Here is a 27694-nt window from a genome sequence, read left to right as displayed (position 1 = left end):
TTGGATTCCGTTTTCAGCAAACGGTCACAGAAGTGTTGTCTGTATTCTATCTCCCAGTATTCCTCAATCCAAATTGAACACACTCCAGGTAGACGTTTGCTCCCCACCATACCACTGAAACCTGAAGGTCACCAATTACCTACATACTGTTGAAGCCGAAGGCCAGTCAGGTCTCATCTTTCTTGACCTGCTGTAGCATCTGGCACCAAGTCCTGGTTGTTTTCTTTACCCAGCTTCCAGATCACAGACTCTCCTGGTTTCATCCCAGTTCACTGGCCACTCCTTCTATGCCTTCGTCTGCTTCTCCTCTTCTCACTGATCACTAAAGATCAAACATTTACCCTCTCTCTAATCCACCCACAAATACTACTGGCTTTATCATCTACAAAATAAATCCAGGATCTGACCAATTCTCATCACCTACATCGAGACTCTGACCAGAACAGTAACTATTATCTCACTTGGATTTTTCCCTGTTTAGCAACTTGCCTCCCAAACTTCTACACTTGCCCTATTTCAGTCCTTTCTCATCAAAGCAGCTAGCGATCCTGATAATCTTACATAAATCATACAATGTAACCTTTGTACTCACAATCTCCCAGTGGCTCCTCAACTCAGAGTAAATGCCAAAATCTTTAAAACAGCATAAAAGAGCCTACATAATTCGGCCCCCATTACCTCTCACCTCATTTCCTACTGACTTCCACTGCTATTCCTTCTACTGGCTAGGCATGCTCCTGTCTCAGCCTTTGCACTAGCTATTCTCTTTGCCCAGGTGCTTCTCTAAGAGATGATTATCTCCGCATGTCTCCCTCCCTCATTATCTTCAGATGTTTGCTCAAACGTCTCCCAGGCTAAGTTGTGCCCACCCGCTCTGTTTAAAACTGTAACAATTCTACTGCCAGTATCCCACACCTACTTCCCTGACTGATTTTTCTCCCATGTTATTAATATTCTTTTATTTCACTTTTATCCCTGTTTGTCTATGTGTCCTCCCACAAAAACAAAATCCATGAGGGCAAGAGCTTTGTTTAGTTTGGTGCTACATCTTCTGTACCTAGAAAGCCGTCTGGCGTGTGGTAATCACTCAATAAATATTTTTCAATAAACAAATGAATATTTACTCTCTTTGTGTTAAAAACGACAATCTTTCTGAGTTTCAACACAAGATCATCTAAATGATCACGGGACAACAGCCAGATTGTTGATGTAAAGTAATCATTCTAATATTTATTCCACAGATAAGTGATAACAGTAACTCTGAACACTTCAGCAGACATTGTAGCTAATACTTCCATAAACTTAAATAAATCACCATAATAAATAGTTCCCCACGCCCCCTCCAAATTAGGTTTTAGACTGGCCGACTACAGGGTGACTCATTTATTTTCCACTAACTATTGTCATACTCAACAATGGTTGTTTTACAGAGCCACACCACCAACACACTTGAAAATATTATAAAAATGTTCATTCCAAACTGGTTCCAGACAAAGAACCAAGCTCTCTACAAATAAGCAAAGTCTAAAAATAAACGGTAGATATTTTTTTAACACTTTAAATATTTTTTTGGAAGTAATTTCAAACTTATAGAAAAGTTGCAAATATAAGAATACAAAAATCACTGTTATACCCAAAGTCACCAATTGTTAATGTGACCCCCTTTGTTTTATCATTTGTGTTCTTGTGCTCTGTTGTCGTTCTTTCCATTCACACAGACGTACTTTGTTTTTCTAAACCAGTTAAGGATTAATTATACATAGCATGGCCTTTGCTCTTTTGCGTTAATGTGCATTTCCTAAGAATAGAGATAGTCTCTTTTGTAACCACAGTAGCTATCTTCAGTAATTCGTACACTCTTAAATATTTTAATTTACCATCAGTATTCCAAATGTTTTCCGGTTGATCCAATAATATCCTTCACAGTATTTTTCTCCCATCCATTATAGGATCCAGTCAGTGGTTCTCACTCTTACTTCCATAGCCTTTCTTTCTCATTTACAACATTGGCTGTTTATAAAGAACACAGTCCTCTCCCCTTTTCATTATGTAGAATGTGTCTCATTTTGGATTTGTTTGATGTTTCTTCATGATTGGATTCAGGTTACACAGTCTTGGCCAGAATACTACGTAGATGACAATGTGTCACCTCAGGGTGTCATATCTGGAGTCCCATCATATCCATCTGCCCATGTTGTTGTTGAATTTCACCAACACATAATCCGTCTTTTATACCTTGCAAATAGCACGCAGTCTGTGGAGAGACATCGTAAAATCATGGAAATATCCTGCTCACCATCAATATCTCTCCTCGATTTTGTTACGATTCTTACACTGTCTGATCTTTACTACAATGACTGCAAAATGGTTTTCCAACTCCAGTGCTCAGAATGTTACTATAAGCAAGAGACCCCCTTTCTCTACTTACTCATTTATTTATCACGTTATTATTATTATGGATAATGAATTCCTATTTTTATGGTTAGTAATTCATTATTATACTTATTTAATAATCCAACTATTATGCCAGGTTTGGCCAGTAGGAACCCCAATAGGCTTCTTGTGAGGTGCCCCCATTTAAAAACTAAACTTTTTGCCCCTTATTTCCTAACATTTAAAAAAAAAAAAAAAAAAAAAAGATACAAGTTCACCTCATATGTATGTATACCCTGCCTGGGCCTGGAATCAACCATTTCTCTAAGGAACTCTGGTTCCTTTGTGCTGGGAATAGTATTAGAGTCCAAGATTGGGGAGTTAGGTATGTTCACTGCTCTTTGCTTCTTAGCGTTTTTGTTGGACAGAGCTATTAAGAAATGTATGCACATATATACTCATAAATATATGTACACATGTATGCTCATACATATACATGTGTGCATGCATATATATACACACACACACACACACACACACACACACATATGCACACACATACACAAACTGATTTCAACAGTAATAAATTCACACTGATCCCCCCCACAGGATTGATTTTTGCCTTCCCCTATCCTATATTTGTACGTCCTTCCTTCCTCAAGTCCTGGCTCTAACAAATTTAGAACACTTACTCAATCCATAATTCACAAATGTCCCAGAGATTCTTTGTCCACATCACTACAAAAAGAAAAAATTCTAGTAGAAAGAGTTCAGGATTTGTTTGCAATCCCTCCCTCTTACCTCCACCCAAGCAGAGAGTAAATAGTCAAATATTGTGTAAGTTACTCAGATTCACTCTTCCTTCCCGTTTAACGTAGGTATAGCACTAATTTGTTTCAGTGGATTAGAATTTTCCTTATTTCCATCTTTATTTTGAATACGGAAAATGACATGCTTTGAAATGTCAAAACTATATGAAAAAGTACATTTTTGAGAAATGTCATTCCCTCCCATAAATTTTTGGTTCCATTACTTCCCACCATCTCTTCTTTTTACAAAGTTAAGCAGATACATGTATGTTTTATTCCTCCCTTCCTTTTTTTTACATAAATGATAGCACACTATATATGCATCTTTACACAAACCAGCTCAATCCAAGCTGGAGGAAACTCTTCCCAAAGCATTTTATGAGACTATCATTAGCTTATACCAAAACCAGACAAAGACATTAAGAGAAAAGACAGGAAATCCAATATCCTTTGTGAACAGAAGTACAAAAATTTTTAACAGAATATCAGAAAGCCAAATGTGCAATATATAAAAGGGATATTATTATATATCATGAGCAAGTTGGAGTTTATTCTGGAAATACAAGGCTGGTTCAACATTCGCAAAATTGATCAATATAATTCACCATAACAGAATAAAAAAGGAAAACCATATGATAATCTCAACAGATATAAAAAAGCATTTGAAAAAATTAAATACATATTCATGATTTTAAAAACTCTTAGTAAACTAGGAATAGAATGAAACCTAACCTGATAAATGTCATCTTTCAAATAAATACAGTTAACATCATATTTAGTGGCGAAAGACCAAATGCTTTCTGCCTTTAACATTATATTGGAAGTCCTAGCCAGTACGATAAGGTACGAAAAAGAAATAAAAGGCATATATTACAATTATAGAAATAAAATTGAAATATGTCTATATAGAAAACCCCAAAGAATCTACCAAAAAAACACTAGATTTTACACAGGAACTGGAAATTAGACACACACACACACACACACACACACACACACACACACACAGGAGGACTGACAATTAAGTTCGCAAACTTGTTGCAACGATGTTGCTAACCTTTTTTCATATCAGAAGGATTATTCATTATGAATTTGTACCAACTGAACCAACAGTTAACCAAGTTTACTATTGGGAAGTGCCAAAAAGGCTGCATGAAGAAGTTAGACGACCTGAACTTTTCTCCAACAATTCATGGCTCTTGCATTACGACAATACACCAGCTCACATGGCACTGTCTGTGAGGGAGTTTTTAGCCAGGAAACAAATAACTATTAGAACACCCTCCCTACTCACCTGATCTGGCCCCCAGTGACTTCTTTCTTTACCCAAAGATAAAGGTAATATTGAAAGGAAGACATTTTGATGACATTCAGGACATCAAGGGTAATAGGATGACAGTTCTGAGGGCAAGGGGAGTACTTTGAAGGTGACCATGGTGATATTCAGCAATGAGGTAAGTAGCACTTTCTAGGATGAATTTGCGAACTTAATTATCCAACCTCGGTCAACATTGCTCAAGCAGTAGTCTGCAGTAATCAGGAGTGTCTGGACACTGATGGTAACCACTTTGAGCACCTCTTGTAACTGCAGAAGTCAAACGTGACTTGTATTCATCATCTGCTATTAGTATATATTGAGTATTACAATGTTAATTCAGTTTTTCTTTCTTAAGATATGTATACTTTTTTTGGCACACACACACACATATATACACACATATATAAATTTTATATATATATTTTATATATAAAGTGCCATTTATAATAGAACCCAAAACGTGAAATTCTTTGAGATAAATTTAACAAACTATGTGCAGATTTGTATTCTGAAAACTCCAAAAACATCGATGATAAAATCAAAGATGAACTGAGTAAATGGAGTTTCCCCGAAAATAAGACGTAGCGGGACAATCAGCTCTAATGCATCTTTTGGAGCAAAAATTAATAAAAGACTCGGTTTTATTTTACTATAAGCCCCGGCTTTATATCATATAACATAACATAATATAATATAATACCGGGTCTTATGTTAATTTTGCTCCAAAAGACGCATTCGAGCTGATGGTCTGGCTAGGTCTTATTTTCGGGGAAACAGGGTACCATATTCACAAATTGGGAGACTGAACATAGTTAAGATGCATGTCATGTGTCTCCAAATTTATCTAGACATTCAATGCAATCCCAGTCAAAATTCTAGTAGACTTTGTTTTCTTTTTGCAAACCGATAGGATGATTCTAAAATTTACATGGAAAAGCCAAAACAATTTTGAAACAGAACAAAGCTGGAGGGCTCATATTACCTAATTTCCAGATTTTTTTTATTTTTATAAAACTACAGTAAATCAAGACAGTGTACTACTGGTGAAAGGACAGACACGTAGATCAATGGAAAAGAACAGATATTCCAGAAATAGATGCGCACATATATAGTCAACTGGTTTGTGACAAAGATGTCAAGCAACTCAGTGGAGAAAGGGAAAAATTTTCACCAAATGGTGCTAGAACAATTGGACAACCACATGCAAACAACAAAAAAATATCAACCAATCCATACATCACATCACATATAAAATATAAGTCAATATGGACTATAGACTTAAATGTAAAATCTGAAACTATAAAACGTCTGGGAAGAAAACAGTGCAAAATCACCATGACCTTTGGTTAGGCAAAGGATTCTCCAATGGGATATACACACAGACCATAAAAGAGAAAACTGACAGACTGGATTTCATCAAAATTACTTTCTGCTCTTCAAAAGACAGTTTTAAAATTGAAAAGAAGTCATAAACTGGGAGAAAGTATTTGTAAAATATATACCAAATAAAAGATAGGTATGTATAAAAGATTTAAAAAACTCTTATAACTCAATAATAAAATAAGCAATGTAATTTTTAAAAGAGCAAAAGATGTCAACACTTAAAAAAAGATATAAATAGCAAATGAAGCACATGAATCGATGTTCAATACTGTTAATTATTCATGAAAGGCAAATTAAAACCATGTTGAATAACGCTGCAATGAACACGCCTTTCTGTGGACATATGCTTTCACTTCTCTTGGGTGCATCTACCTAGAGGTGAAATTTATAGTTCATAAAGAATATGTTTAACTTTATAAGACACTAAACAGTTTGCTGAAGTGACTATACCTTTTCAGCAGAAACATGAGAGGCATCTTCTAGTTGTTCACATCCGCACCAAATTTTAACATGATGTCAGATTTTACTTTTAGCCATTGTAGTGGGTGTATAGAGCATCACTCTATGGTTTTAATTTGCATTTCCCTGATGAATAGTGATGGTGAGCATCTATGTACTTGTATCTTTCTCTGTAGTATATTGGTCATTCATATGTCCTTGGTGAAATGTCTGTGCAAATCTTTTGTTCATTTTTTGACAGGGTTCTCTTGTCTTCTTCTTATCGAATTGTGAAAGTTCTTTAGAGGTTCTGTTTCAAATCCTTTGCCAGATATATGTTTTGCAAATATTTTCCACCACCTGTGGCTAGTCTTTTCCTTTTTTAAATGGTGTAGCATGTTCATTTTTAGAAAATTCACTGAGCTGTCCACTTATGATTTGTTCACTTTTCTTTATGTAATACTTGAAGGAATTGGTTTACTTTAAAAAGACAATGGATTGTTTTTTGGAAGGTGACAAAATCATTATCAACTAGTAAATAGCACGAAGATGATGGAATCTGACCTGCACATATTAAAAACTGGATAATATCTTTATAATCCTAGTTATAAGGCCTTCATAGCATTGGGTCGCTACAAGATGCCCAGATATGAAACCTAAAATTAGCAAGTAAGAATAACATGTGGAAGGCCTCCCTCCTGCAATTCTGTATTGCAGTTTGACCTCTGAATTATAGACATTTCAGATAAAGATATGTTATAGTTTTTGTTAATGACAGAGCAAGCTTAAAATGGAAATTTTATGTTAAAAAAAGCAGAGATTCAACCTAAGTTTAATTACATGAAAAACTAACATGCAATGACTTTCAACAAGCATCTGACTGTCAAATATACATGCTAAAAAATTAATAAAAACCATTACATATGCTTTTCTTGACAGCACAGATAGCTTCATACTAATAACTACTGCTTATTAGTCCTTAATCGTTCAGAAATTATCTCTCCTAACTTTGTAAGAAGCAAAAATTATGCCTTTTTGCTTCTTATAAAGCAAAAAATATGTAGGCCTTTTTCATATTTTTCAACAAAAGTACCTGCTTAGCAAAATATAAAATATCAAGCACAACACATTTTAGAAGTAAAACAATAAAAGTTGCTCTCCACCATAATGCCAATTCTTCTCATTTTCCCTTAACTCATGTCCCAAAGACATTGTTTATAGTCCATTATGCACCTTTTCAGACATTTTCTATGCTGAGTACATATGTGCATATATATACATATACATACATACATACACGCCTTCACAAACAGAGCATATATGACATTTTGGAATTCTATAAACCAAAATTTAAAAAATGTTTAAATGGGGACTTTACAGATAAGCAACTATAAAACATGAAATCAAAAAAGGGAAAAGAGCTAAGTCAAATAAGACAAAAATAAGTTAATTTTAAAATATAGTTGTTGGGAGCAGGTGGGGATGGGGGAGAAGGCAAAGGGATTAGAAAGTACAAATCAGTAGTCACAATATAGTCACAGGGATATGAAATACAGTGTGGGGAATATAATCAACAATGTTGTAAAGACATGTAAGGTGCCAGATGGGCACTGGACTTATCAGGGGGATCATGTCATGGATGGTGTAGATGCCTGACCACTGCGCTGTACCCCTGAAGCTGAGGTAGAATAATACTGAATATAAACTATAATTATACATATATATGTATATACATTCTATACACACATACACACACACACACACAGTCATGGGATGTGGAGTACAGTACAGGGAATATAGGCAAAGATACAGTAACAGCTATATACGATGTCAAAGGGGTAATAGATTGGGGGGGTTATTACTTTGTGAAGGGTGTAAACATCTAACTATCATATTGCTTTGTACACCTGAAACTAATAAAAAAATAATAAAACATTTAAAATATAAAATATAGTTGATGAATGTGGCTTAGAGTTGCTTAAGTTTTGGGAACTTACAGAATTATTTCTTCTGTAGTAGACACTTCTTGGAGTGGCTAGAGAGCCTACAGTCCTTTTTTCCGTGCCTTGAAAGACCAGATGATAAATGATAGGGAGATTTAAGGAATGGCTATTTGAATGAATCTCTCACAGCCAAGCAAAACAGCCTAAAAAAAATTTCCTCTCTCAGGTGTTCACCAGAATCCTGCCACTGCCAAAGCAAACAAATCAAATATAAAGCCTCTTGATATGCAGGTAGATACGATGACCCACATCACAGATCAAGTCAGACTCCTTCCCCAGCCAGCCTGGTCCTTGCTCAGTAGGTTCTTGAGAACAAGTAGGTGGCAGGAGCAGCAGTTACGCAAGGGACCAACTGCATGGCCTGAGACTGACATGGTGCCACTACTGTTCAGAGCCCATTTGCCGGAGTCTCCCACAGGTGTAACTACCTCTTGGCAAATGACACCAAGCCCTGTGTATTACAGAAACGGGGATGGCTGGTCCTCACTGTAGGAGACACGGATTCTGTATGTGCTCTGCCAGCATCGCGATGCGGGATTAAATGGGCACACTGTCCTGCAGGACATACACGGGCTCTGAACTACAAGCCAGGGCAGGTGCCTCCCATCTCTGAAAACGCTGATGTGGGAACCAAACGACGATAATGGAGTGATGTCTTTTTTGATCTCAAAGTTTTGCTTTTGTCTCAAGAACTCTGGAATCTGTTGATCTAGTTTTAGTTCCCAAGAAAAAAATACTTACACCAGGAGACAAAACAACTGTTTCATTCTATTGAAAGCTGGGCTTATAGTGCTCAGTTTGATTTCCTCACGACAGTAGAACGATAAACAAGTAGAAAGACTATCAAGGAAAAGAGGTCCCTACTAGACCCTTGGGGGCTGGGAAGACACGAGAAGAACTAGAGAAGTATCTTCTTATTATTGTGCAGTGTTAAGGTTAGTGGAATTCCTAGGACAATTCCATACAGTTTGAACTACAAGGAGATCGGGCTTTCCTTCAAGAAGGAAAGACTGGTGCAGCTTCTTAGGAATGGAACCCTGACAAGCCAAGACACGAGCAGAAGGTAACAGAAATCTGAAATCTGAGGTGAAACAGGTTAGGGTTTGCGCACTGATGTAAAACTAAGGCTGTAGCCACCATTTATTTCCTTACTAGTCACTGTGTGACGAGTACCCCTATCTTTCTCCTTAAATACATTTTTTTAAAATTTCCTTTTCCTTTCCCCCAGTCATGCTGATGGCAAGTTAGCAGGAATTAAATTTAGGATGGAAAATATCAAAAAAGAATCACAGTGGAATGAGGGAAAGCCTATCACCCAGCATCAGTAGCCCTATGGCACTGCCCCTTGATGTGGTACCTCAGCTCGTATTTAGATTTTTCTCCCGCTAGAAAAAGTGCATCAACAGATGAGATAGCAGAATTATCTCTACCTTTACATAAGTGAGGAGAAAAGTGAGGCGAAAAAAGAGACAGAAAAAGGAGTGGTTCAACTACCTAAGGATGGGATATTCTAGACTTGTCCTAGTTAGGCCACCACGCTTTGATGCCCCCTTCTTTGGGGATGGCCCCCCGCACACAGGGGTAGATGCCCAGAGCTATGACGATACATCACAACCCTGGATCCCTGGTTCTGGGAGACAGATACCTAACCTGAACAGGGCTAATCTCATCCTTTCTTGTTGGAATACAAACATTGAAAAGACAAGGCAGAGATACTAAATCTTTAGAACAAAGTCACATTACTGGCAGGGGTCTAGAAAGAAGGTATATATAACAACTCCTGCTGATGAGATCCCTAGAGCTCTTCCAGTTTGTTCTATTTAAGCCCCACTTGTCCAATTCATCATCCAATTTCCAGTATGTGTTCCATAAATGCCTTCTGTTACCCCATAAGCTAGTGACTATCAGCTAACTGCAACCCCCAAAATGCTATGGCTTCTAGGAAAAAAAGGCACGGAAGGTTCTCATTAACTAACGTCAAATTATCATATCCATACATTTTCTTTCGTTGCTTTCTCTCATTCCACTCAAAAACTAAACTCCTAAGATAGTGTAGCTTTTGCCTTCAGAATTGTGACATTAGAATCCTTGTGTCTAACATGCTTTTTCACATCCTCCTATTTTGCAAGAAAGTATATTTACTCCAAAGCTTCAGTTTGTTCATTTTAGCAGCAGTTCAGCAACAGTTTCCTGTTAAGACGTTACTATGAAGCATCAGCAATTCTCTGCATCTCGTGATGCCACACCAGCGCCAATAAAGCAAACGAAATGATTGCTGATTAACAATGGAAATGAATGTTTTCCTTAAAAGATACTTAGTATAAAAGAATGTCAAGCCCAGCCTCCTTCTGCTGTCTATGGGCCATTCCTCTATCACTTAAATCCCAGATAACCAATACAGATTTGTGATAAGAGACACTTAAGCAAGTGTCAGCCCCAATCCTCAATTCCATATCAAGTTATCGTAACATTAATTCACCCAGCCTTTACACCCAGGTTAGATGACTAGGGTTCCTAACTTGTTCTGATACCCAGTGTTCTACTCCTACCCCTTCTGCTGTTTTAGCTGTTTATACCTTAGTAATTATAACTAAGCTTCTGTTTTGACAGTTTTGGAGGTTCCCAATCTGATGCCTGCTTTGTCTCATCCTGGGATGCCTGTTTTGATGAGCAATACCAAGGACGAGTATCAGGCCATTATCTAGAGCCCAGTACCCACCAACAGAATTTTCTGGCGGCCACTCATATATGTATACACACATGCTCATTAATTCTTATTCTCTCACTCTCACCAAGATTCCATGTGCTTCTTTACTTGAAATCCCATTAACAATAGGTTGCGTGGATGTCTCTCTGGCTGTTCTACTCTTGACATGGCCTACCAAAGAGAACCTTTCCTCAACCTGTAGTTTAGGTAAGATTGGCTTGAACATGCAGTACTATTTCTAAGTGAGGGCTCATTTTATTCTGTCCCGTATAAAAGCAACCTCTGCCCTATTCTAAAACTTAGCCATATTCTGTCATATCACAAATACAACAAAACTCTCAATTCTGGAGATATGGTAAAAGTAAGCAAACTTACAGAATTTAGAAACAAAGCAAACAAATAGATAAACAAAAGAAAAAACATTTCTAACTGGTATGAATTAGAAACATTGTAATACAGTAATATTAAAAAAAATAATAATAATGTTCCTGGATATTTACATGCCAAATGTTTTTTAAATCACCAGATTATAATTTTTAAAAGTAGAGAAAGACAAAGACTGTATTACATTTTGTAAATATATTCTATTATAGCATTTTGAAATGACCATTCCATTCCCAAGAGTTCTAGCTGTAATTTCTTGACACAAAACAGATATCTAGTATATCTAGTATAAAACAGTATATAATCTAGTCATGTATATTAGTATCTTTTGATCAATGCTGAATTCTTCTTTATGAAACTTAATTAAATTTCTAATTCCACTTAGTGCCAAAAAATGGGATTCCCATCACTTTCTCCAAAAATCTAGCTTTGTTATTAATACTACAACCCTTATAAAAGTTGTCCCTTTCCTGGATTTCTCCACCTTGATTCCTAAAGCTCAAGCCACAAACGGGATCATCATGGGTCTTTACCTCAAGCTCCTTATAAGCCAAGAGAGCTGCAGTACGGACAAGGACAGTGGACAACAAGGAGCTCCAAATACTGGGCTAGGAAGGAAAGCCAATGAAACCTCAAACAGATGTTGTTACCGCATTATTTAACTATTAGCTGTTCACAAGTTAAACTAGTTTGCTAGCTCTTTGAAAAGAGGATTAGTATCTTACCTTAATATTTCAACACACAAAGTAGACAGTCAATAAACTCTTGCTGAGTGAGAAAAACAAATCAAGGATTCAGATGGCTTGTAAAGGAGTGTCAAATGTACTCAGCTTATAATACTGCTATATACTCACCATGAAATGACAACTGCCAGGCAGGACCTTACTCAAAGAAAACCAAGTGTGATATGAGTTCTAAGTCCCTTTTCCCAAAGAGAACTCAATAAACACAATGCAAAACGCATCTTACCTCATGGATTAATTTCCTATTTAGTTCAATTTTCATGGTGACCTAGTTGTAAAATGCTTCAAGAGCAAAAGTAAGGTTTTCACGTTAAAAATGTTTTGTTTTTTTTCTAAGTGGACCCTTTCACAAGACAATTATTTTCATCTATTAAAATTTTGTATCACTATAATCCTTTCCTAAATCTAACACTGTATTTAATATTTAACTTTCAAAAATCCATTTCACTATTATTATACATGCTTATTTTAGTAAGACTTCTCTATTTCAGGCATCTGGGAATGAATTGGTAGCCAATTTATTTAGTTTCTGAATTGCTGTTCATACAGCTGTTATAGTGAGTTGAACACTCATGAAGAAAATAGATTAAATGGGAAAATAATAGTGAAATTTTGTTTTATCTATAACTCCAGTAAGACACAACATTCTATACTAAAGTAGTCACTTTGCCATCTTTAACGATTTTTTAAAATAAAAATAAAATTTTTTATTGATCTCTTAATGATAATAGGTGAGGAAATGCAAAAGTCTAACTGAACACCTGTGCATAGTACTCACCTCTGCTATTTAGAAGAATGGGACAAAAATTTTTAAAATACCAAAATTGATGTAGCCAACATGAGATGTAAGAGCACTTTTAAACTTTAACAAACCTGAAGAAAGCACACCCAGGTCTGATTAATACCCACAAGCATGCTTGATGTTCAATAACAACACCAAAGTAATAATTAGGTACAGGTCTGCAAGCAATCTCCTCCCAGTAAAATCGTGCTTTGCTGAACAGATTTTCACTGGAATGGAATTATACATTGTCAGATGACATTAGGATATGCAAAGCAACAACTAAACTCTGTGCTTAGGTTGATGTCAACAAGCAGAGAAGAAATAGAAAAAGGCTAGAATATGAGGATACTTTTAAAGATCTTTCAACACTGGCAAGCAGTGGTCAAAAAGTGGCTCATTTTTTATGAAAGTATTAGGTTGAAAAAAATTGAAGTGCATGAAAGTCCATAGAGAAAAAAAGAATAAGCTTTCTAAAAACAAAACAGAAAACCAATACTCTTCTCCAGGCTATGAATAGAGATCACTAGTATTGCCAGTTGAGAAAGGCTCTTCTGTCCATTTGCCCCCTGCCCTGCCCCAGCCACACACATGCATGTCGGTGGTAATGGTGGCCTCAACGCCTTTTCAGCAGCTGCGATGTCTAGTCGGGTTTCCCCATGCCCTCCTGAAAGCAGAAGCACCTAACACAAGCTGGGAATCACTGAACTTATTATACTTATTTACTCTGGTGACTCAGATTTAAATCTAGGTCTCTGTGGAAAAGGAGATAGGAGGTAGAGAACACAAGCACGTGCTATGACACCATATTTCATTAATATTTATTGTATAACTAAAGCAAACTCAAGACTTTCTGCTCTTTATATAAGTTTGATGAAGAAACTATACGTAACCTTCAGAAATGCCTCAGGTTTGACCAGATACTGGTCAGCATCTGCTACACTGAATGACCCAGTCAGAACAAGTCCCCTTTACAGAGAACTTTTCTCTCTTTCTTCCCTTTTCCTCTATCATGTTGCCATTCACCCACATTATTCTTTCCGTCCTTCCTCCTGTCTCTTCTTTAAGCCCGCCCCCAATAGCAAGCTACCTCTTAGCAATGCTGAACTTCATGTCAAAATAATTTTTTTAAATACTATTTCCCTCAGACATACAGAAATAATTTAAACACTGGAATTTCAGAAATAATAAAACAGCAATAAATCTGTTTTCATATTGATCACAGAGATAACTCATCTAATTTATTTGTGGACTTAGCAAAGGAAATGAAATACAGAGGTGCCAAAAAAATGATACACATTTTAAGAAAGGAAAAAACTGTATTAAAATTACGCTGATGTTACCACTTTGAGCACCTCTTGTAATTGCAGAAGTCAAATGTGACTTGTATTCATCTTTTGCTATTGGTATATATTGAGTATTACAAGTTTAATATAGTTTTTCCCTTTCTTAAAACGTGTATACATTTTTTGGCACCCTCTGTATATAAAGCACATCTATCATTGATGCAACAGGTCAAATTACCTTCAAAAAGAATACATGCTAGGAAATTCATATTTAGTTCAATTTTCATGGTGACCCAGTAAAATGCTTCAAGAGCAAAAGTAAGGTTTTCATGTTCAAAATGTTTTTTTTTCTACGTGTCTTACTTGATTCCTAATCCTTATCGTCATTACGTAAATAATAAAATCAGAATAATTTTTTTCCAAGAAACCTCATCTAATTCATTGATAGTGAAATCAATTGACTTTATAATTTTCTATAATTCTGATATAAGTAAATTTCAGTTTTCACCAAGAAAAAGCTATCAATCCCCCAGATACTCAGACCAAACATCTTAGGGTCCCCCTTATCATTTCAACTGAAAGTAATCTTTCTACTCCCTAAGTATTCACAGAACTTCTGTGCCTCTCAGACAGACTAATCACATACTGTTCAATTATTTATGCATCTGTCTTATCTCCACTGTATTATAAAGTTATTGAGAGCAGAACTATCTATGTAGTTCTAATAGAACCCAGCACAGCACAATATATTAAATAAATGTTTAGGAAAAATTTTTTAGAATTATTAGTACACATTATAGCATCATTTGAGAATCTACTTACAGTGTATCATCATTTTGGGAAATAAGAACTAGGTTCCCAGAACAAGTTCAATCCCTTATACTTGATCTAATTTAGTTATTAGTCATTACATAAACAAATCAAGCTAAATAAAATTAGGCAATCAATATACAATGAGTTTTGATTTTTCTAAAAATAACTGACATGGAGTTTATTTCATTTGTTTACTTAAATATGGTATTTATCATCTAAACCACCTAATACTGTGTTTTAACGAGCAATGTGCCACAGGGAAAGAACTTGGGCTTTAGAGTCAGAGAGACCCAGGCTTTAATTGGGGAAATTAGATTATTAATTTACTCAGGGTTTTCTAGAGTGAATAAAGAAACATACTAAAACATGTATTGTTATTCTTTCAATTGATAAGGAAGTTTTAGAATTCCTAGGAGTGACAGTAAACATTTATTTTCTTAAGACAATTTTCTGCTAACATGCTTATTACTTAAGTATATTCATTCACTCAATGCTTACTGAAGGCCAGTTACATGCCTCTGTCTTTGTGTTAGAGAATAAAATTTGTTGAAATACATTATATAATATGTGGCAATGTTCTACAACTATTTATTCAACTACACTATTAAAAAAACCCTCCTAACTTTTCCAAAATCTCCTCTATATTACAGTGGGAGCAAGTACATAATAAATATCCCTTGACTAACTGACTCATATTTCTTTCTTTATATTCTGTTACATGTTAAGAATGAAAGTTTCTAGTAAGCAAACATCATAATGATTAAACAAAGAAGTCCAGCAAAGAGGAATTAAGAAGGATGCCATGTAATTAAAGTTTTACGTGACTATATCTAAGGCTGTGAATGAACTACTTGGTGGAAAATAATCATCCATTTGCCTAGTTAACTTTCACCCTTTTTATAGGAAGCGCAAAGCAGAACATACCTTTGGTGTGTTGCCTATGGAAACAAGACACAGAATGCGAATTTGTTCAAGCTAACCTTTTCACCCTTTGAGAACAAAAATATCAACATTCTTGCATTTGTCAACATTTTTCAAAATGAGCAAGATCATTATGTTTTTTAGCAACAAAACACAAGTCAGTATTGTACTACAGTTATGTAAGATGTTATCACTGAGTAAAGGGTGATGAGTGAAGGGTACATGGGACTCGACCAGCAATTTTCGCAACTTCCTGTGAGTTCGTAATTACTTCAAAATTTTAAAATATATGTAAGGTAATGAAGTTTTGAGTAAATGTTAGAGAAATTAAAACAAGTAAATAAGTTGCTTTTCTAAACACCAACACTCAAAAAGTACTAAGAGATTTGGATATTTTGAGACGATATTTGTGGGATTCTTTTTAGAGTATTGCATCCTGTGTACAATAATTAATCACATCCTAAGTTATGGAATTTATTAAGCAAAATCTATGTGTGTAGATGCTTTGCTGAGGGCAAGGCAATACAAACAAATTAGTTGTCTTCCCTAAAGAAAATAGCAGATAATACAAAATAATTTCAGCTTTTGATTTTTTAATATCAGGGTAATGGCTATGTATCAGATTCCTAGTTTTCTTAGGTTAATATTAAATTAATTGGCCTCCTTTAAGTCTATACCGGCTGGAGAACAGAGGGAAACAAGCTAGGAAGAAACATTACACAGGGAGTTCAGGAAGCTAGGCCTGGTATTAAAAATACGTAGCAGATTCATCAAATGTTACCTATTAACACATTGCAAAAATCACCCTGTAACATGATGTCTCTCACAACGTAAGTACTAAGGGCTTAAGAAACTGAGGAAAGCTAAAAGAATTAGCATTAGAACTCAATTATCACTATTACCTGAGGGTCTTGGAGTGGAAAGGATTGTGGCCAACAGATGAAGAGCCAGAGGCCAGACAGGATTGGTGACCTACAAGGTAACGCAGCTCCCTAGCAGCAGACATAGAACAAGAATTCAAATCTCTTAATTTCTGGGTCTCTGAAGTGTCATTATAAATAGGCACTTATCTTTTACAAGTAGTAATAATGAATACTTTAAAGAGATTTAGGCCATACACAAAAGAATCAAACAACTATACTTAGTTTATGCAAAAAAAAAAAATCCTCATCCAGTAGTCTTCTAAACCTCAAAATACAAGTACAGTATTTTAAATCCACTGTGGCTTCACGTATATTTAGTTGATTTAAAGTTACTAATCTAAGCTTGCAATCTCATCAAAATGCATAATTACAGTAGCTGTTTACTACATAGAGATTCAGTTTTCTCAAGGTGTAAAGGTATCTGCTATTGGGTTGGCATCAAGATAGAAAGGGTTGGCACAGTATACCCACAAATCTCAAGCTTGCTCAGGTAATGCATCACCACAGTGCTCTTGTGTGGAATATCACAAAACAATGATACCTCTCAAGAATTAAAAAAGGTGCTTGTCAAGGAACTCCCAACAAGCCTTTGCTCCTATCTTATTGGTCCAAATCAGCTTAGGCTCGCCTGACCCCGAACCAATCACTGCAGCCATTATGGGATTGCTACTGCTGCCTGAGACAGAGCACCAGAATGGGAACCAATTTGGGAAGTTCACTTCAGTGACCATTATTTAGACCCATGAAATCACATCGGGAAAAAGTAGAGATATAGGATCGAAGAGAACCCAGGCCTGTACCCCGCAGAATTCCAATATTTAGAGGCTGACCTGAGAAGTCAGAGGAGACAGCAAAGTACGAGTATACGTATACATGTTAAATTTAAACTAACTAGATACATTAACATTGTGCCAAGTCACATACTAATATAGTATACACAAATAGAAGCATGCGACAAAAATTAAAAAAAAACACAACTTTATGAAAGAAAACTTAAATCTGCGTCATTAATGATTTTCCTTAAAGAAAGCCAATGTGCAAATTTAATAGTAAAACCATTCTCTTACAGAAATAAAACCAAGGCCAGAATCATGCATAACCATTCAAACAACAACAAAAGCCAACCCCAAAAGTAAAACAAAAACTTAGTAAAATTACAGTGTAGTTGGTTGAAATACAGATACTAACCACATTAAGTGAACTAAGACACACGAAGTATTTCATATACAAAAATACTACAGGGCATAATACCATCACTAGGCCTGTCACAATGGATTACAACACTGTGCAAGATCAATAATCCAGTATTTCTGATCTATTATACACAGATAGTCCATTGTGCACAATGAGTTTTGGTTAACCAAAAAGGGAGGAAACATGACTCCCATCACTAACAGGCAGAATTTGAAATGTTTGGTGTCATGATGACCCTGCTTCCGCACATAACGATACTGAGGATTTCTCAATGACTTTCCCTTGCAGGCACTGTAGGGGAGGAGGGTCAGACAGGACACGGAAGCCTGAGATGTAAGGACTGGGGGATTTGGAGTTACCAGGGACAGTTCTAGGCTGAAGGTGACACCTAGTTCTGGGATCCAAGGGTCTGTGCTGGAGCCGCCACTTCTACAGACTTCGGTGGTGAGACAAAAACCCAAAGGCCTGCACCAGTACAGTCAGGTGAATAAACCCACTGCAACTGCTTGTTCAACCAAATGAAACACATTAAGAAATACTGTCGACCTTATTTCTGGTAATAGACTTCCCACACTCTGCAGGGCTCCCACTGAGTTGTTTATAGAAGTGATATTCTAGACCTATCAGTGTCTTGTTTATTAAAGATTCAGGGGGCCAGTAACAAAGTAAGCTCAAAAAATTCCCACCAAAGAAAGGAAAACAGAAGTGTAAATGAGACAAAACATTGTGCAATGAACCCTATCTATTTAGCTTGGCGAGAAGTTATCTACATTTCTTTTCTTTTTCTTTCTTTCTTTTTTTTTTTTACATTTCTTTATTATTACATTTGCTTATAATGAATAAATGAATGAATGAATTTCTAAGTATTTGGCATTTCTTGAGCATGTGATTAGAGGAAGGATAAGGCCATAGAGAAACATGTTAAGGGATTTAGGAGAAGCTTGCCCATGGGCTTAAGGGAAGCAGAAGAAAGAAATGGCAGAGGCTGGCACATAGATGTGCACTCAATCATTCACCAAATATTTACTGAGCACCTATTATGCACAGCTCATTGCCCTGGCACTAAATGTACACTGGTCAGCAAAACAGACAGAATCCACATCCGTATGAGCTAGCAGCCAGTGTACAATACTGTTGGGTGATCTACTCAGTTTTCAATGATTAATCCCATTTTCAGCAATTCTATAATTCGACAAACATTATTTCAATAAAAGAGGAATTCAGAGGTTAAAAAAAAATCTTGGCACTCAGTCCACAGAGAGGAGACAAACAAATAAAGCAGCTATTAAGCAGGGGTATGACAATGGGTGCTAAGGGAACACGGGCAGGGACAACCAAGCACTATTCCAGGTAGAAGGAAAGGCTCAGGACCAGGAGAGGGCGGCATGCTTCAGGAACTTCAAGTAGGAGACAGGAATGCATCTCTGCCCATGCCCAGGACCCACACTCGGCACAAACTCACTGGGCTTAGAAATCCAAGTCCTTACGCGGCCTCCATGGTCTGCCGGAGCCTCCACCACCCAGACCTCAGCTCTCGCCTCCCTCCAGCCAACCCCGTGCTGCTCTCCGAACAGGTCAAGTACCCTCCTGCTTCAGGGCCTCAGCACCTGCTCTTCTCTCAGATCGAAAACTCTCCCTCAAATGCTGCAAGCCTCTGCTCAAATGTCACCTTAACAGAGAGGCCTTCTCATAGAGCCTTTATACATGGCAACCCCCCCCCCACACACACACACACACACACAGCTCCGGACCCTAGAAGGCCCTTACCCAGCCTGGTTTCTCCATGGCACTTACTACCAACGGACAATATATACACTTGTTATCTGTCCCCCAACTAGAATTTAAGCTCCTTGATAAAACTCCATCACCTAACACTGTGCAGAGCAGATAGCAGACACTCAAAACTTTTTTAAAAGAATGAACAAAAGAACACTGTCAGAGATGAGACCAGGGAAGCTGGAGCCAGGTCATACAGAGCTTTGTATGACCTTTGTAGACTAGGGCTCCATGCTTTAACGGCACTTTGATAATCACTTAGGATGTACTAAAAGATTTTAAGAAAAAAGAAAAAAATGCATATGGAAACCATCAAAATTTCGTATTTTTCAAAATTAAAAAAGAAAAGACAATTCATTTTGGAAAGGATGTGAGGGGAATTCATGAGAAAGGGTGTGGGGAACTGATGAGAAGGAGAGCATTTAGAGGACCACTGTAAATACTTTGGCAGAGAAACATGGGCCTGAATAAAACCCTTTGAGGAGGGGGTTGAATAGGAGAAATAGAAGATAAAAGCAATTGGACTTGATGCTTAACTATATATGGAAACTGAGGAAGACTGAAGAGTGAAACATGACAGCAGGCTTCCATCTAGGGACAGGGTACATGATAATGGCATTTCTCAAACTGAAAAGACAGGAAGAGAGAAAACATTTTGGGGGAAAGATTATGAGTTAAAGTTTGGACATATTGAGGTTGACATGTCTATGGGACACCTCAGTGGCTACATCTAAAGCAGGAGTTGGATGTGTGAATCTAGAGTTAAATAGTAGAAGTTGAAGAAATGCTTTATAATTTTTTAAAATCTAAACTTTTTTTAAAGAAACGAGTTTTCCCAGGTTTCAAAAAACAAAACAAAAACCTGCAGTTAAAAAAAAAAAAATGTTAACAGCTAAGTATTAGAATCCCCTAATGATGGTTCCTTTTAAAAAAAAAGCAATTCCAGTAGCAAGAAAGGAATTGCACAATAAGAAACTCAAGAAATGTCCGTTAAGTGCTATAGCCGTCGTAGAGAGATCATGAATGATGACCAAGCCGAAAAAGATGTATTTAGCAATGTCGGCCATTAACTTCCTATGTTGGTTAAAATACTACTGAAAATAAGAAATAATAAGCCAAAAACATTTTTAGGAGACCACATACCATGTCTTATATTAATTTTTGCTCCAAAAGACGCATTAGAGCTGATGGTCCGACTAGGTCTTATTTTCGGGGAAACATGGTATAACATATAACAAACAGCTAAAATTTTAATAACAATACTAAGTGTTGCCAAGGATGCAGAACAACTGAAATTCTCTTACATTGCTACTGGTAGGAATGAAAATGGTATAGTCGTTTTGGAAAACAGTTTAGCAATTCAATATAAAGTTATTGATATTGTTAAGTATACACTTATCATAGGACCCAGTAATCTCACTCGTTTGTACACCTCAAGAAAACTGAAAACATCTGTCCCTCACATACAACTGTACAAAATTGTTTATAGCAGATTTATTCATAATTGACCAAAACTGGTAACAACTCAAATGTCTAATTCATGAACTGATAAACAAATTGTGGTACCTCAATATTATGAATAATATAAAGGAACAATAATACAAAGGAACAAAGTCAGTGGTGTGCTAGAGTGGGCTGGTATGGTACCAGCTGGTGAGAACCCAGTTTAATTTATAGGAATTCTGCCAGCTGGTTTAGGTAGCTTAATATAAACCATGATTAGAGTATATAAACTGCAATAATTAGCAAATGCTACAAATCAGGGATTTTTTTTCTCTTTGGAGAGCAGGTTGTTATAGTATTTATCAGAACACTACTAAATAACTTACTGATACATACAACTTAATAAATATCAAAAACATTATGCTCAGTTAAAGAAGACACAAAAGACTATTTTATATGATTTCATTTATATGATATTCTAGAAAAAACAAAACTATAGGGACATTAATTAGTTAATGGTTGCCAAGGGCTGCAAGTAGAGAGAGAGGACTGACTACAAAGCAACATGAAAGAATTTTTTGGTGTGATGGAAATGTTTCATATCTTGATTACGGTGGTGATTATCCAATTGTGTACATTTTTCAAAACTATTACTACATGTAAATTATACTTCAATAAACCTGTCTACAAAAAAATTAGGAATCATTTATCTCATTTCTTTTCCAGATGATAAGTGCATCATACATACAAAGGAGGAACTGGAACTTATCAGTGGAAATATCAGAAAGGCAGATTTTAACACACATCAATAGAAAAAGATTGAAAATGTCAAAAAAGAAAATGAACTTGTAATCAATCCCATGAAGTATGGAAACCAGTGGCTGAATGATCCTGCCAATGATGCTGTAGAAATGATCCTACTGAGTGTGATTTCAGACTACGGTAATATCATTAAGACAGATCAGCATCACTAAAGTGTCCTAGAATCAGAGCCAGGGGCACTCAAATTCCATCATATTGTGTTTTGAACGTCTCAGATCCACTTTTCAATTTTAACAAAACATCAGTTACTCATTTTACAATCAAGCAACTGCTATCATTGACTCAAAATCTAGTATATGAGGTGTAATCAAACAATACGGTGAATGTTCAAATTAAAAAAAATTATTACAGTAAAAGACATATTGCCATTAATCCCCTTCAAAATACTCTCCCTCACTTCGAACACACTTATCCCATCATTCTTGCGACTTTCTAAAGCAGTTCTGGAAGTCCCTTTAGTGAGTGTCTTTACTTGCGCTGTCATGGCTGCCTCAATGTCCTGAACTGATTCAAAACATTTTATCTTTCATGGTTATTTTGACTTTGGGGAAGAGGCAGAAGTCTCACAGTGCCAGATCCAGTGAATAAGGTGGATGAGGACACACTGCAATGTTTTTATTTGCCAAAAACTGCCATATGAGAAGCCGTATGTGACACAGAGGCTTTCCACTGTGATCAACAAATACAGTGAATGCTGCTGCCAAGTGCCATCCAACGGAAAGGCAGGGATCTTCAATACGGGAAGTGGCACATCGAACCTTAATAACAGTGTGTGACAAGTTTCACAACTTGTTCAGTTCAGTCAGTAGGGTGTGAGCTACGGTTGAGAGAAGGTGTGTTCTCAAGTGTGCCATAAATCATCTTCCATCATGACAACGCTCCATGTCACACATCGCTTCTGGTATACATCAATTTCTGTCAAATAAAAACATTAGGGTGTCCTCAGCCACCTTTTTAACCGAATCTGGCACCGTGCAACTTCTGGCTCTTCCCCCAAGTCACAATGACATTGAGGCAGCCAATACAGCACAACTAAAGACACTCATGAAAGAGGACTTCCAGAACTGCTTCAGAAACTGGCAAGAATGATGGGATAAGTGTTGCTCGAAGAGTGGGAGAGTATTTTGAGGGGACTTAATGGCAATGTGTCTTTTACTGTAATAATTTTTTTTAATTTAAACATTTACCATATTGTTTGATCACACCTCATAGCCTTCCTTGTTGTTAGGAGTGCTGGCTCTGACACTAGACTGTCTGAGTTCAAATGTTGGCCCACCAGTGGCTGTGTGATTTTGAACAAGTGCCTCTAAAATATCTATTTCCTCATCTGTAAAATGGGATTAACATTTTCCTAAGGTTTCAATAAGAACGCGTGAAAAATGATTTCTATGGGCAAATTCTCAACAACAAACATTTCTTAGCTATAACTGGAAGTAAAGAATATGAATTATCAAACCTAATTCTCTAAGAATTTTAACTTTCCAAATATAGAGGATTTATACTTTAATTATATACCCACTAATTCATCTTTTGTGGAGACATCCACACATTCCTTTTGAGAATGTGATAACTCCAAGGACTCTTTACCCAGAGAAAATCGCATATATAGGCATACCTAGTTTTATTGCACTTCATTTTATTGTGCTTCACAAATGTTTATTTTTGTTTTTTGTTTTTTACAAATTGAAGGCATGACCCTCCACCAGCAAAAAGATTCCTGCTGGCTTTACTGCTATGGTCTGGAACCAAACCCACAATATCTCCAAGGTATGCCTCTGTATGTTATATTATGCATATATTTCTGAGGTTTCAAGGACCTTCTGAAACATATGCATGAAATTAAGAAAGCCTGATATAAACTCTTAAAATTGCAAAGTTGAGCAGTGGATTTAAGAATTTCAAAGCAGAGTATCCAACTAATATTGAATTACACACTGTCATTTACTTTTTTAAAACAGAGTTTGCAAGTACCGTGTTTCCCCGAAAATAAGACCTAGCCGGACAATCAGCTCTAATGCGTCTTTTGCAGCAAAAATTAATATAAGCGATATTATATTATAACCAGTCTTATGTTATAGTAAAAAAAGACCCAGTCTTATAGTAAGGTAAGACCGGGTCTTATATTAATTTTTGCTCCAAAAGACGCATTAGAGCTGATTGTCCGGCTAGGTCTTATTTTCGGGGAAACACCTTAAGACCAGACATCGTGTTTTCTAATTTCTATCTCCTTTACGCAGAAAATTTAAATTAGAAATCTAAATTTTTTACATGCATCGATTTCAACTCAGAAAAACTAGTAGAAACCTGTATTTCTAGCAGTTTAAGAATGAATGACTCAAAGTGTAACATGCAATACCCCTGCTCAACAACTGTGGGAAGAGTTCTCAAGTCAGTCTAATGCAATATGTACTTTTAAACATAAAAACATACCAAGCTAATTAATTTCTATGCATATAGTCCCATAATAAAGTTTTAATTTTTTTTACAGCTGGACCTATGCACTAATATTACATCGTTGCTGTTTTTTGTTTTTTTTTTTACTAATCAATATATTTTTTTATTCTGTTTTATGTTATGTTTGTTATATAGCCTGATGGTGGAAACTAATTGTTTTCCACCTGCTATCGAATAATTCCAACCTGGAAATATGTTGCTATCTCAAAGCAAAGGTTTTGTTTTTCTTTTTTAATTGTTTCGTTTTCAGACTATAATAGTTGGCTAACCAACTCATACCCATTATGGAACAAAAAAATAGTTTTTCGTATGCATTAGCACCATTCTCCCACAGGCAATAACCATTTTTAAAGTACTGGAAGTCAAGACAAGGGTTCACATACATAGTAAACATCCTTTCAATCAGGTTTTATCAGATTATTTCAGTGAAAGGGAGACCTAATACTGTAGACATCCGAATTCAATGGTAAAATCAATGAAACGCAGCATCTGAGGATCAAACACTGGCCAGGTTGCCAAATGACTGTTGGTCAGAAAGGTCACATCTGCTTTTAAAACCTCACCGTAACCGTGAATGTTTGCGATGCCTCCGCATCCCGGTACAAGAAAAGAAGAGGGCAAACACACAACACAGGAGCATCTTTGGTTCCTTCCATGAACGAAGGGTTTCCAGCACAGGGCGTGGGGGAGGGGGCAGCGGGTTCGAGAATAAGCCAGGAGAGGCCCGCAGCCCTGGAGACAGCGCCCGAGGGCTGGAGGCCTCACACGGCAGCGCCCTGGCGTTGGGGGCTCCAGAAGCGGAGACCCCGTTGGGGGGGCCCGGGCCAGACCCCCATTCCTGGACCGCGAGGTTACGCCCCCACTGCTCACTAAGAGGTAACGTTCAGCCCTCTGCTCCCTCATCCCCCGAAATACCCCAGCATCGCTCCCAACCGCCAGCCGCTGGTGACCCCGACCCCGACCCGACCGCGATGGCGCCCTCTCCAGGCCGCAGTGGAGGACACACACCAGGCCACCAGCTCTGATGGCAGCAGCGACGGCGACACGGGGCAGCGCGGTCCCGGGGGACGACGGCAGCTGGGCCGCGGCCTGTCCCCAGGGGCAGCGGGCGCAGGGCCGCCAGCTGGCAGCGCCTCCGCCCCGCACGAACAAAGCGGCCCGTCGCGCGGGGCGCGGGTGGGGGGGAGGTAGCAGGGGGCACTCACCGGGGGGCGGGCGGAGCGGGCGGGCCTGGCCCCCAGCGGGGACCGCGGCGGACCGGGGCTCCGCACCGAGGGCGCGCTGGCGACCGAGAGGGGGCGACGGGAGCAGCGTCCGCGGCGGGGCCCGGGAGCCCCGCTGCGGGGGACGGGGCTGCGGGCCGGGCTTGATTCGGCGGCCGCGAGGTGCAGGAACCGGTCTGCCGGGGCGGGCAGCGGCGTTAGGCGGCCGGGGCAGCGACGCCGCCGCCTTTCCCTTCTCCTGCCTGGGTCCCTGTTCCCCCGCTTCCTCCTCCTCGCCGGGTCCCCGCCGCCGCCTCAGCCTCGGCGCTTCTCCGGCTTCTCCTCTCCATCAAGGCCGGGCCGACCCGCAGGGACCATCCCGGAAAGTGAGGGGTTGTTGCCGTTCCCCGCAGCTGTTGGTGGCCATCTTTAATCCTCCTCCTCCTCCTCCTCCTCCTCCTGCTTTCTCCACCTCCCGCCGGCTGCCTGACTGACTGACTCTGGATCCTCCTCTTTCCCTTCCTGCTCCTCCTACTGAGCCGGCCGCAGAAATTGCAGCCGCTCTTCCTCTCTCCCCTCCTGCCTTTCCTTCCTCTTTCCTTACTTCCTTCCCTCCCCTCTGCTTCCCCCTTTCTCACTCTTACTGGCAGGATTCGCCCCCTTTTGCAGGCAGCGGGTGCTGAATGCTCCTAGCTTGAGTGTGGCCCACATTTTCACTCCTGTCCCTCGCCTCCCTTCCCATCCGGACGCACACACCCGGCTTCCTTCCCCTCGCCTTACACTCAGCCGCTCGAGTTTCCCTCTCCCAACCCCCTGCTCCTCTCCCGCGGTCCTCACCCTCTTGAGTTCCAATTTCCCCTCAGCCTCAGCTGAGAAAGGACAACGGGGTTCCGCTCTCCTGACCCCTACACCCATTTGCTGGATGCTGTCAGACTGCGATGGAAGAACGGGAGACTGCGTTAATTTCACTCTAGCTGGAGTACAAAAGGACTGCCCACGCCAGCTATTTCACTATGCAGCTTTGAAACTCCTGGATGGTGTCGTGTTTGGCTCCGGTGCATCATAGGACCCAGGAGTTAAACAGCCCAGTCTCAAATGTTGCCTTCCCTCGGTGACCTTGAGCCGGTCGCCTTAAGATTTTAGGGGTTTTCTTTTTTGTAAAGGGCATTAGTCATACCTTTGCAGTTGTAACAAACACAGTGTTTAGACGAAACGAGCATGCTTTGGTAAAACTAGAACCGCCAAGTGATCATCAGTTTGTCCCTATGTTGTTTGTTCCTAATCAATCCAGTGGACAATTTGGGGCAGGCTTCAGTTCTGGGAATGGAGGCAAATTGAGTCAGCAGTTATTGAGTGGACTCCCTTAAACAGGCTTAGAGTGGGGAAGTGGTAATATCGTTCTTATGACAAACTTGTTTTTCCTAACACTGCAATCTACCCAAGCTTGTGAATTTCCTCTAATAAAGATGAAGCAAGCTGGACTTGCTGTTTGCTTCTCTTCAGCCACTCTGCCATTGGCCAATTGGAACCGTTTGTAAGGATTCACTTACCGATCACTACAAGATTGGGCACTGCTGACAAATAAATATAGGCGATATTAGATGTGAGTGCTTTGTGATTGAAGTGGGGGGGCGTCACAGTTTCTGCATCTTTGGGACAGTGGCTATCAAAAAATAGCATCTTGCTCCTTCAGAATAAGATGACTAGATGTGTTCAGAGGTTATTTCCTTCCACAGGCCAAGTATGAGGAGAAATGTTTTAAAATGTAGTTTTGGATTCCAATCCAAAATGAATTTTTAAGTTTAAATATAAAATTCTATTATTACAAAAATGTATTTCAAAGCTCTTTGAAAAGATGCCTAAACAAACCTAAAAATATAACTTAATAAAAAATACTAGTATGCTTTGCGGGGGCTGGGAG

At 38.3% G+C, this 27694-nt stretch overlaps 1 protein-coding gene across 8 annotated transcripts in view; it reads right to left on the bottom strand.

Annotated features, from left to right (window-relative positions):
• The window catches only part of WDFY3 (WD repeat and FYVE domain containing 3), a 247316-nt gene extending 220859 nt beyond the window's left edge, over positions 1–26457 (bottom strand). For 3 of the 8 annotated variants that reach the window (XM_019731293.2, XM_019731299.2, XM_074323992.1), the window contains exon 1: positions 25777–26457. The gene's annotated coding sequence lies outside the window, so the exon portion shown is untranslated. Of the gene's footprint in view, positions 1–1877; positions 2255–25776 lie in introns of all 8 variants that reach the window. The other 5 variants (XM_019731298.2, XM_019731296.2, XM_019731297.2 and 2 more) reach the window with 3 other exon arrangements.
• Positions 26458–27694: the final 1237 nt, after the last annotated feature.

Source organism: Rhinolophus sinicus, linkage group LG02 (genome assembly GCF_036562045.2).
Source record: "Rhinolophus sinicus isolate RSC01 linkage group LG02, ASM3656204v1, whole genome shotgun sequence".
NCBI classification, from domain to species: Eukaryota; Metazoa; Chordata; class Mammalia; order Chiroptera; family Rhinolophidae; genus Rhinolophus; species Rhinolophus sinicus.
Note: the sequence above shows the minus strand (reverse complement) of the source record. Positions and strands in the feature narration are given on the sequence as shown.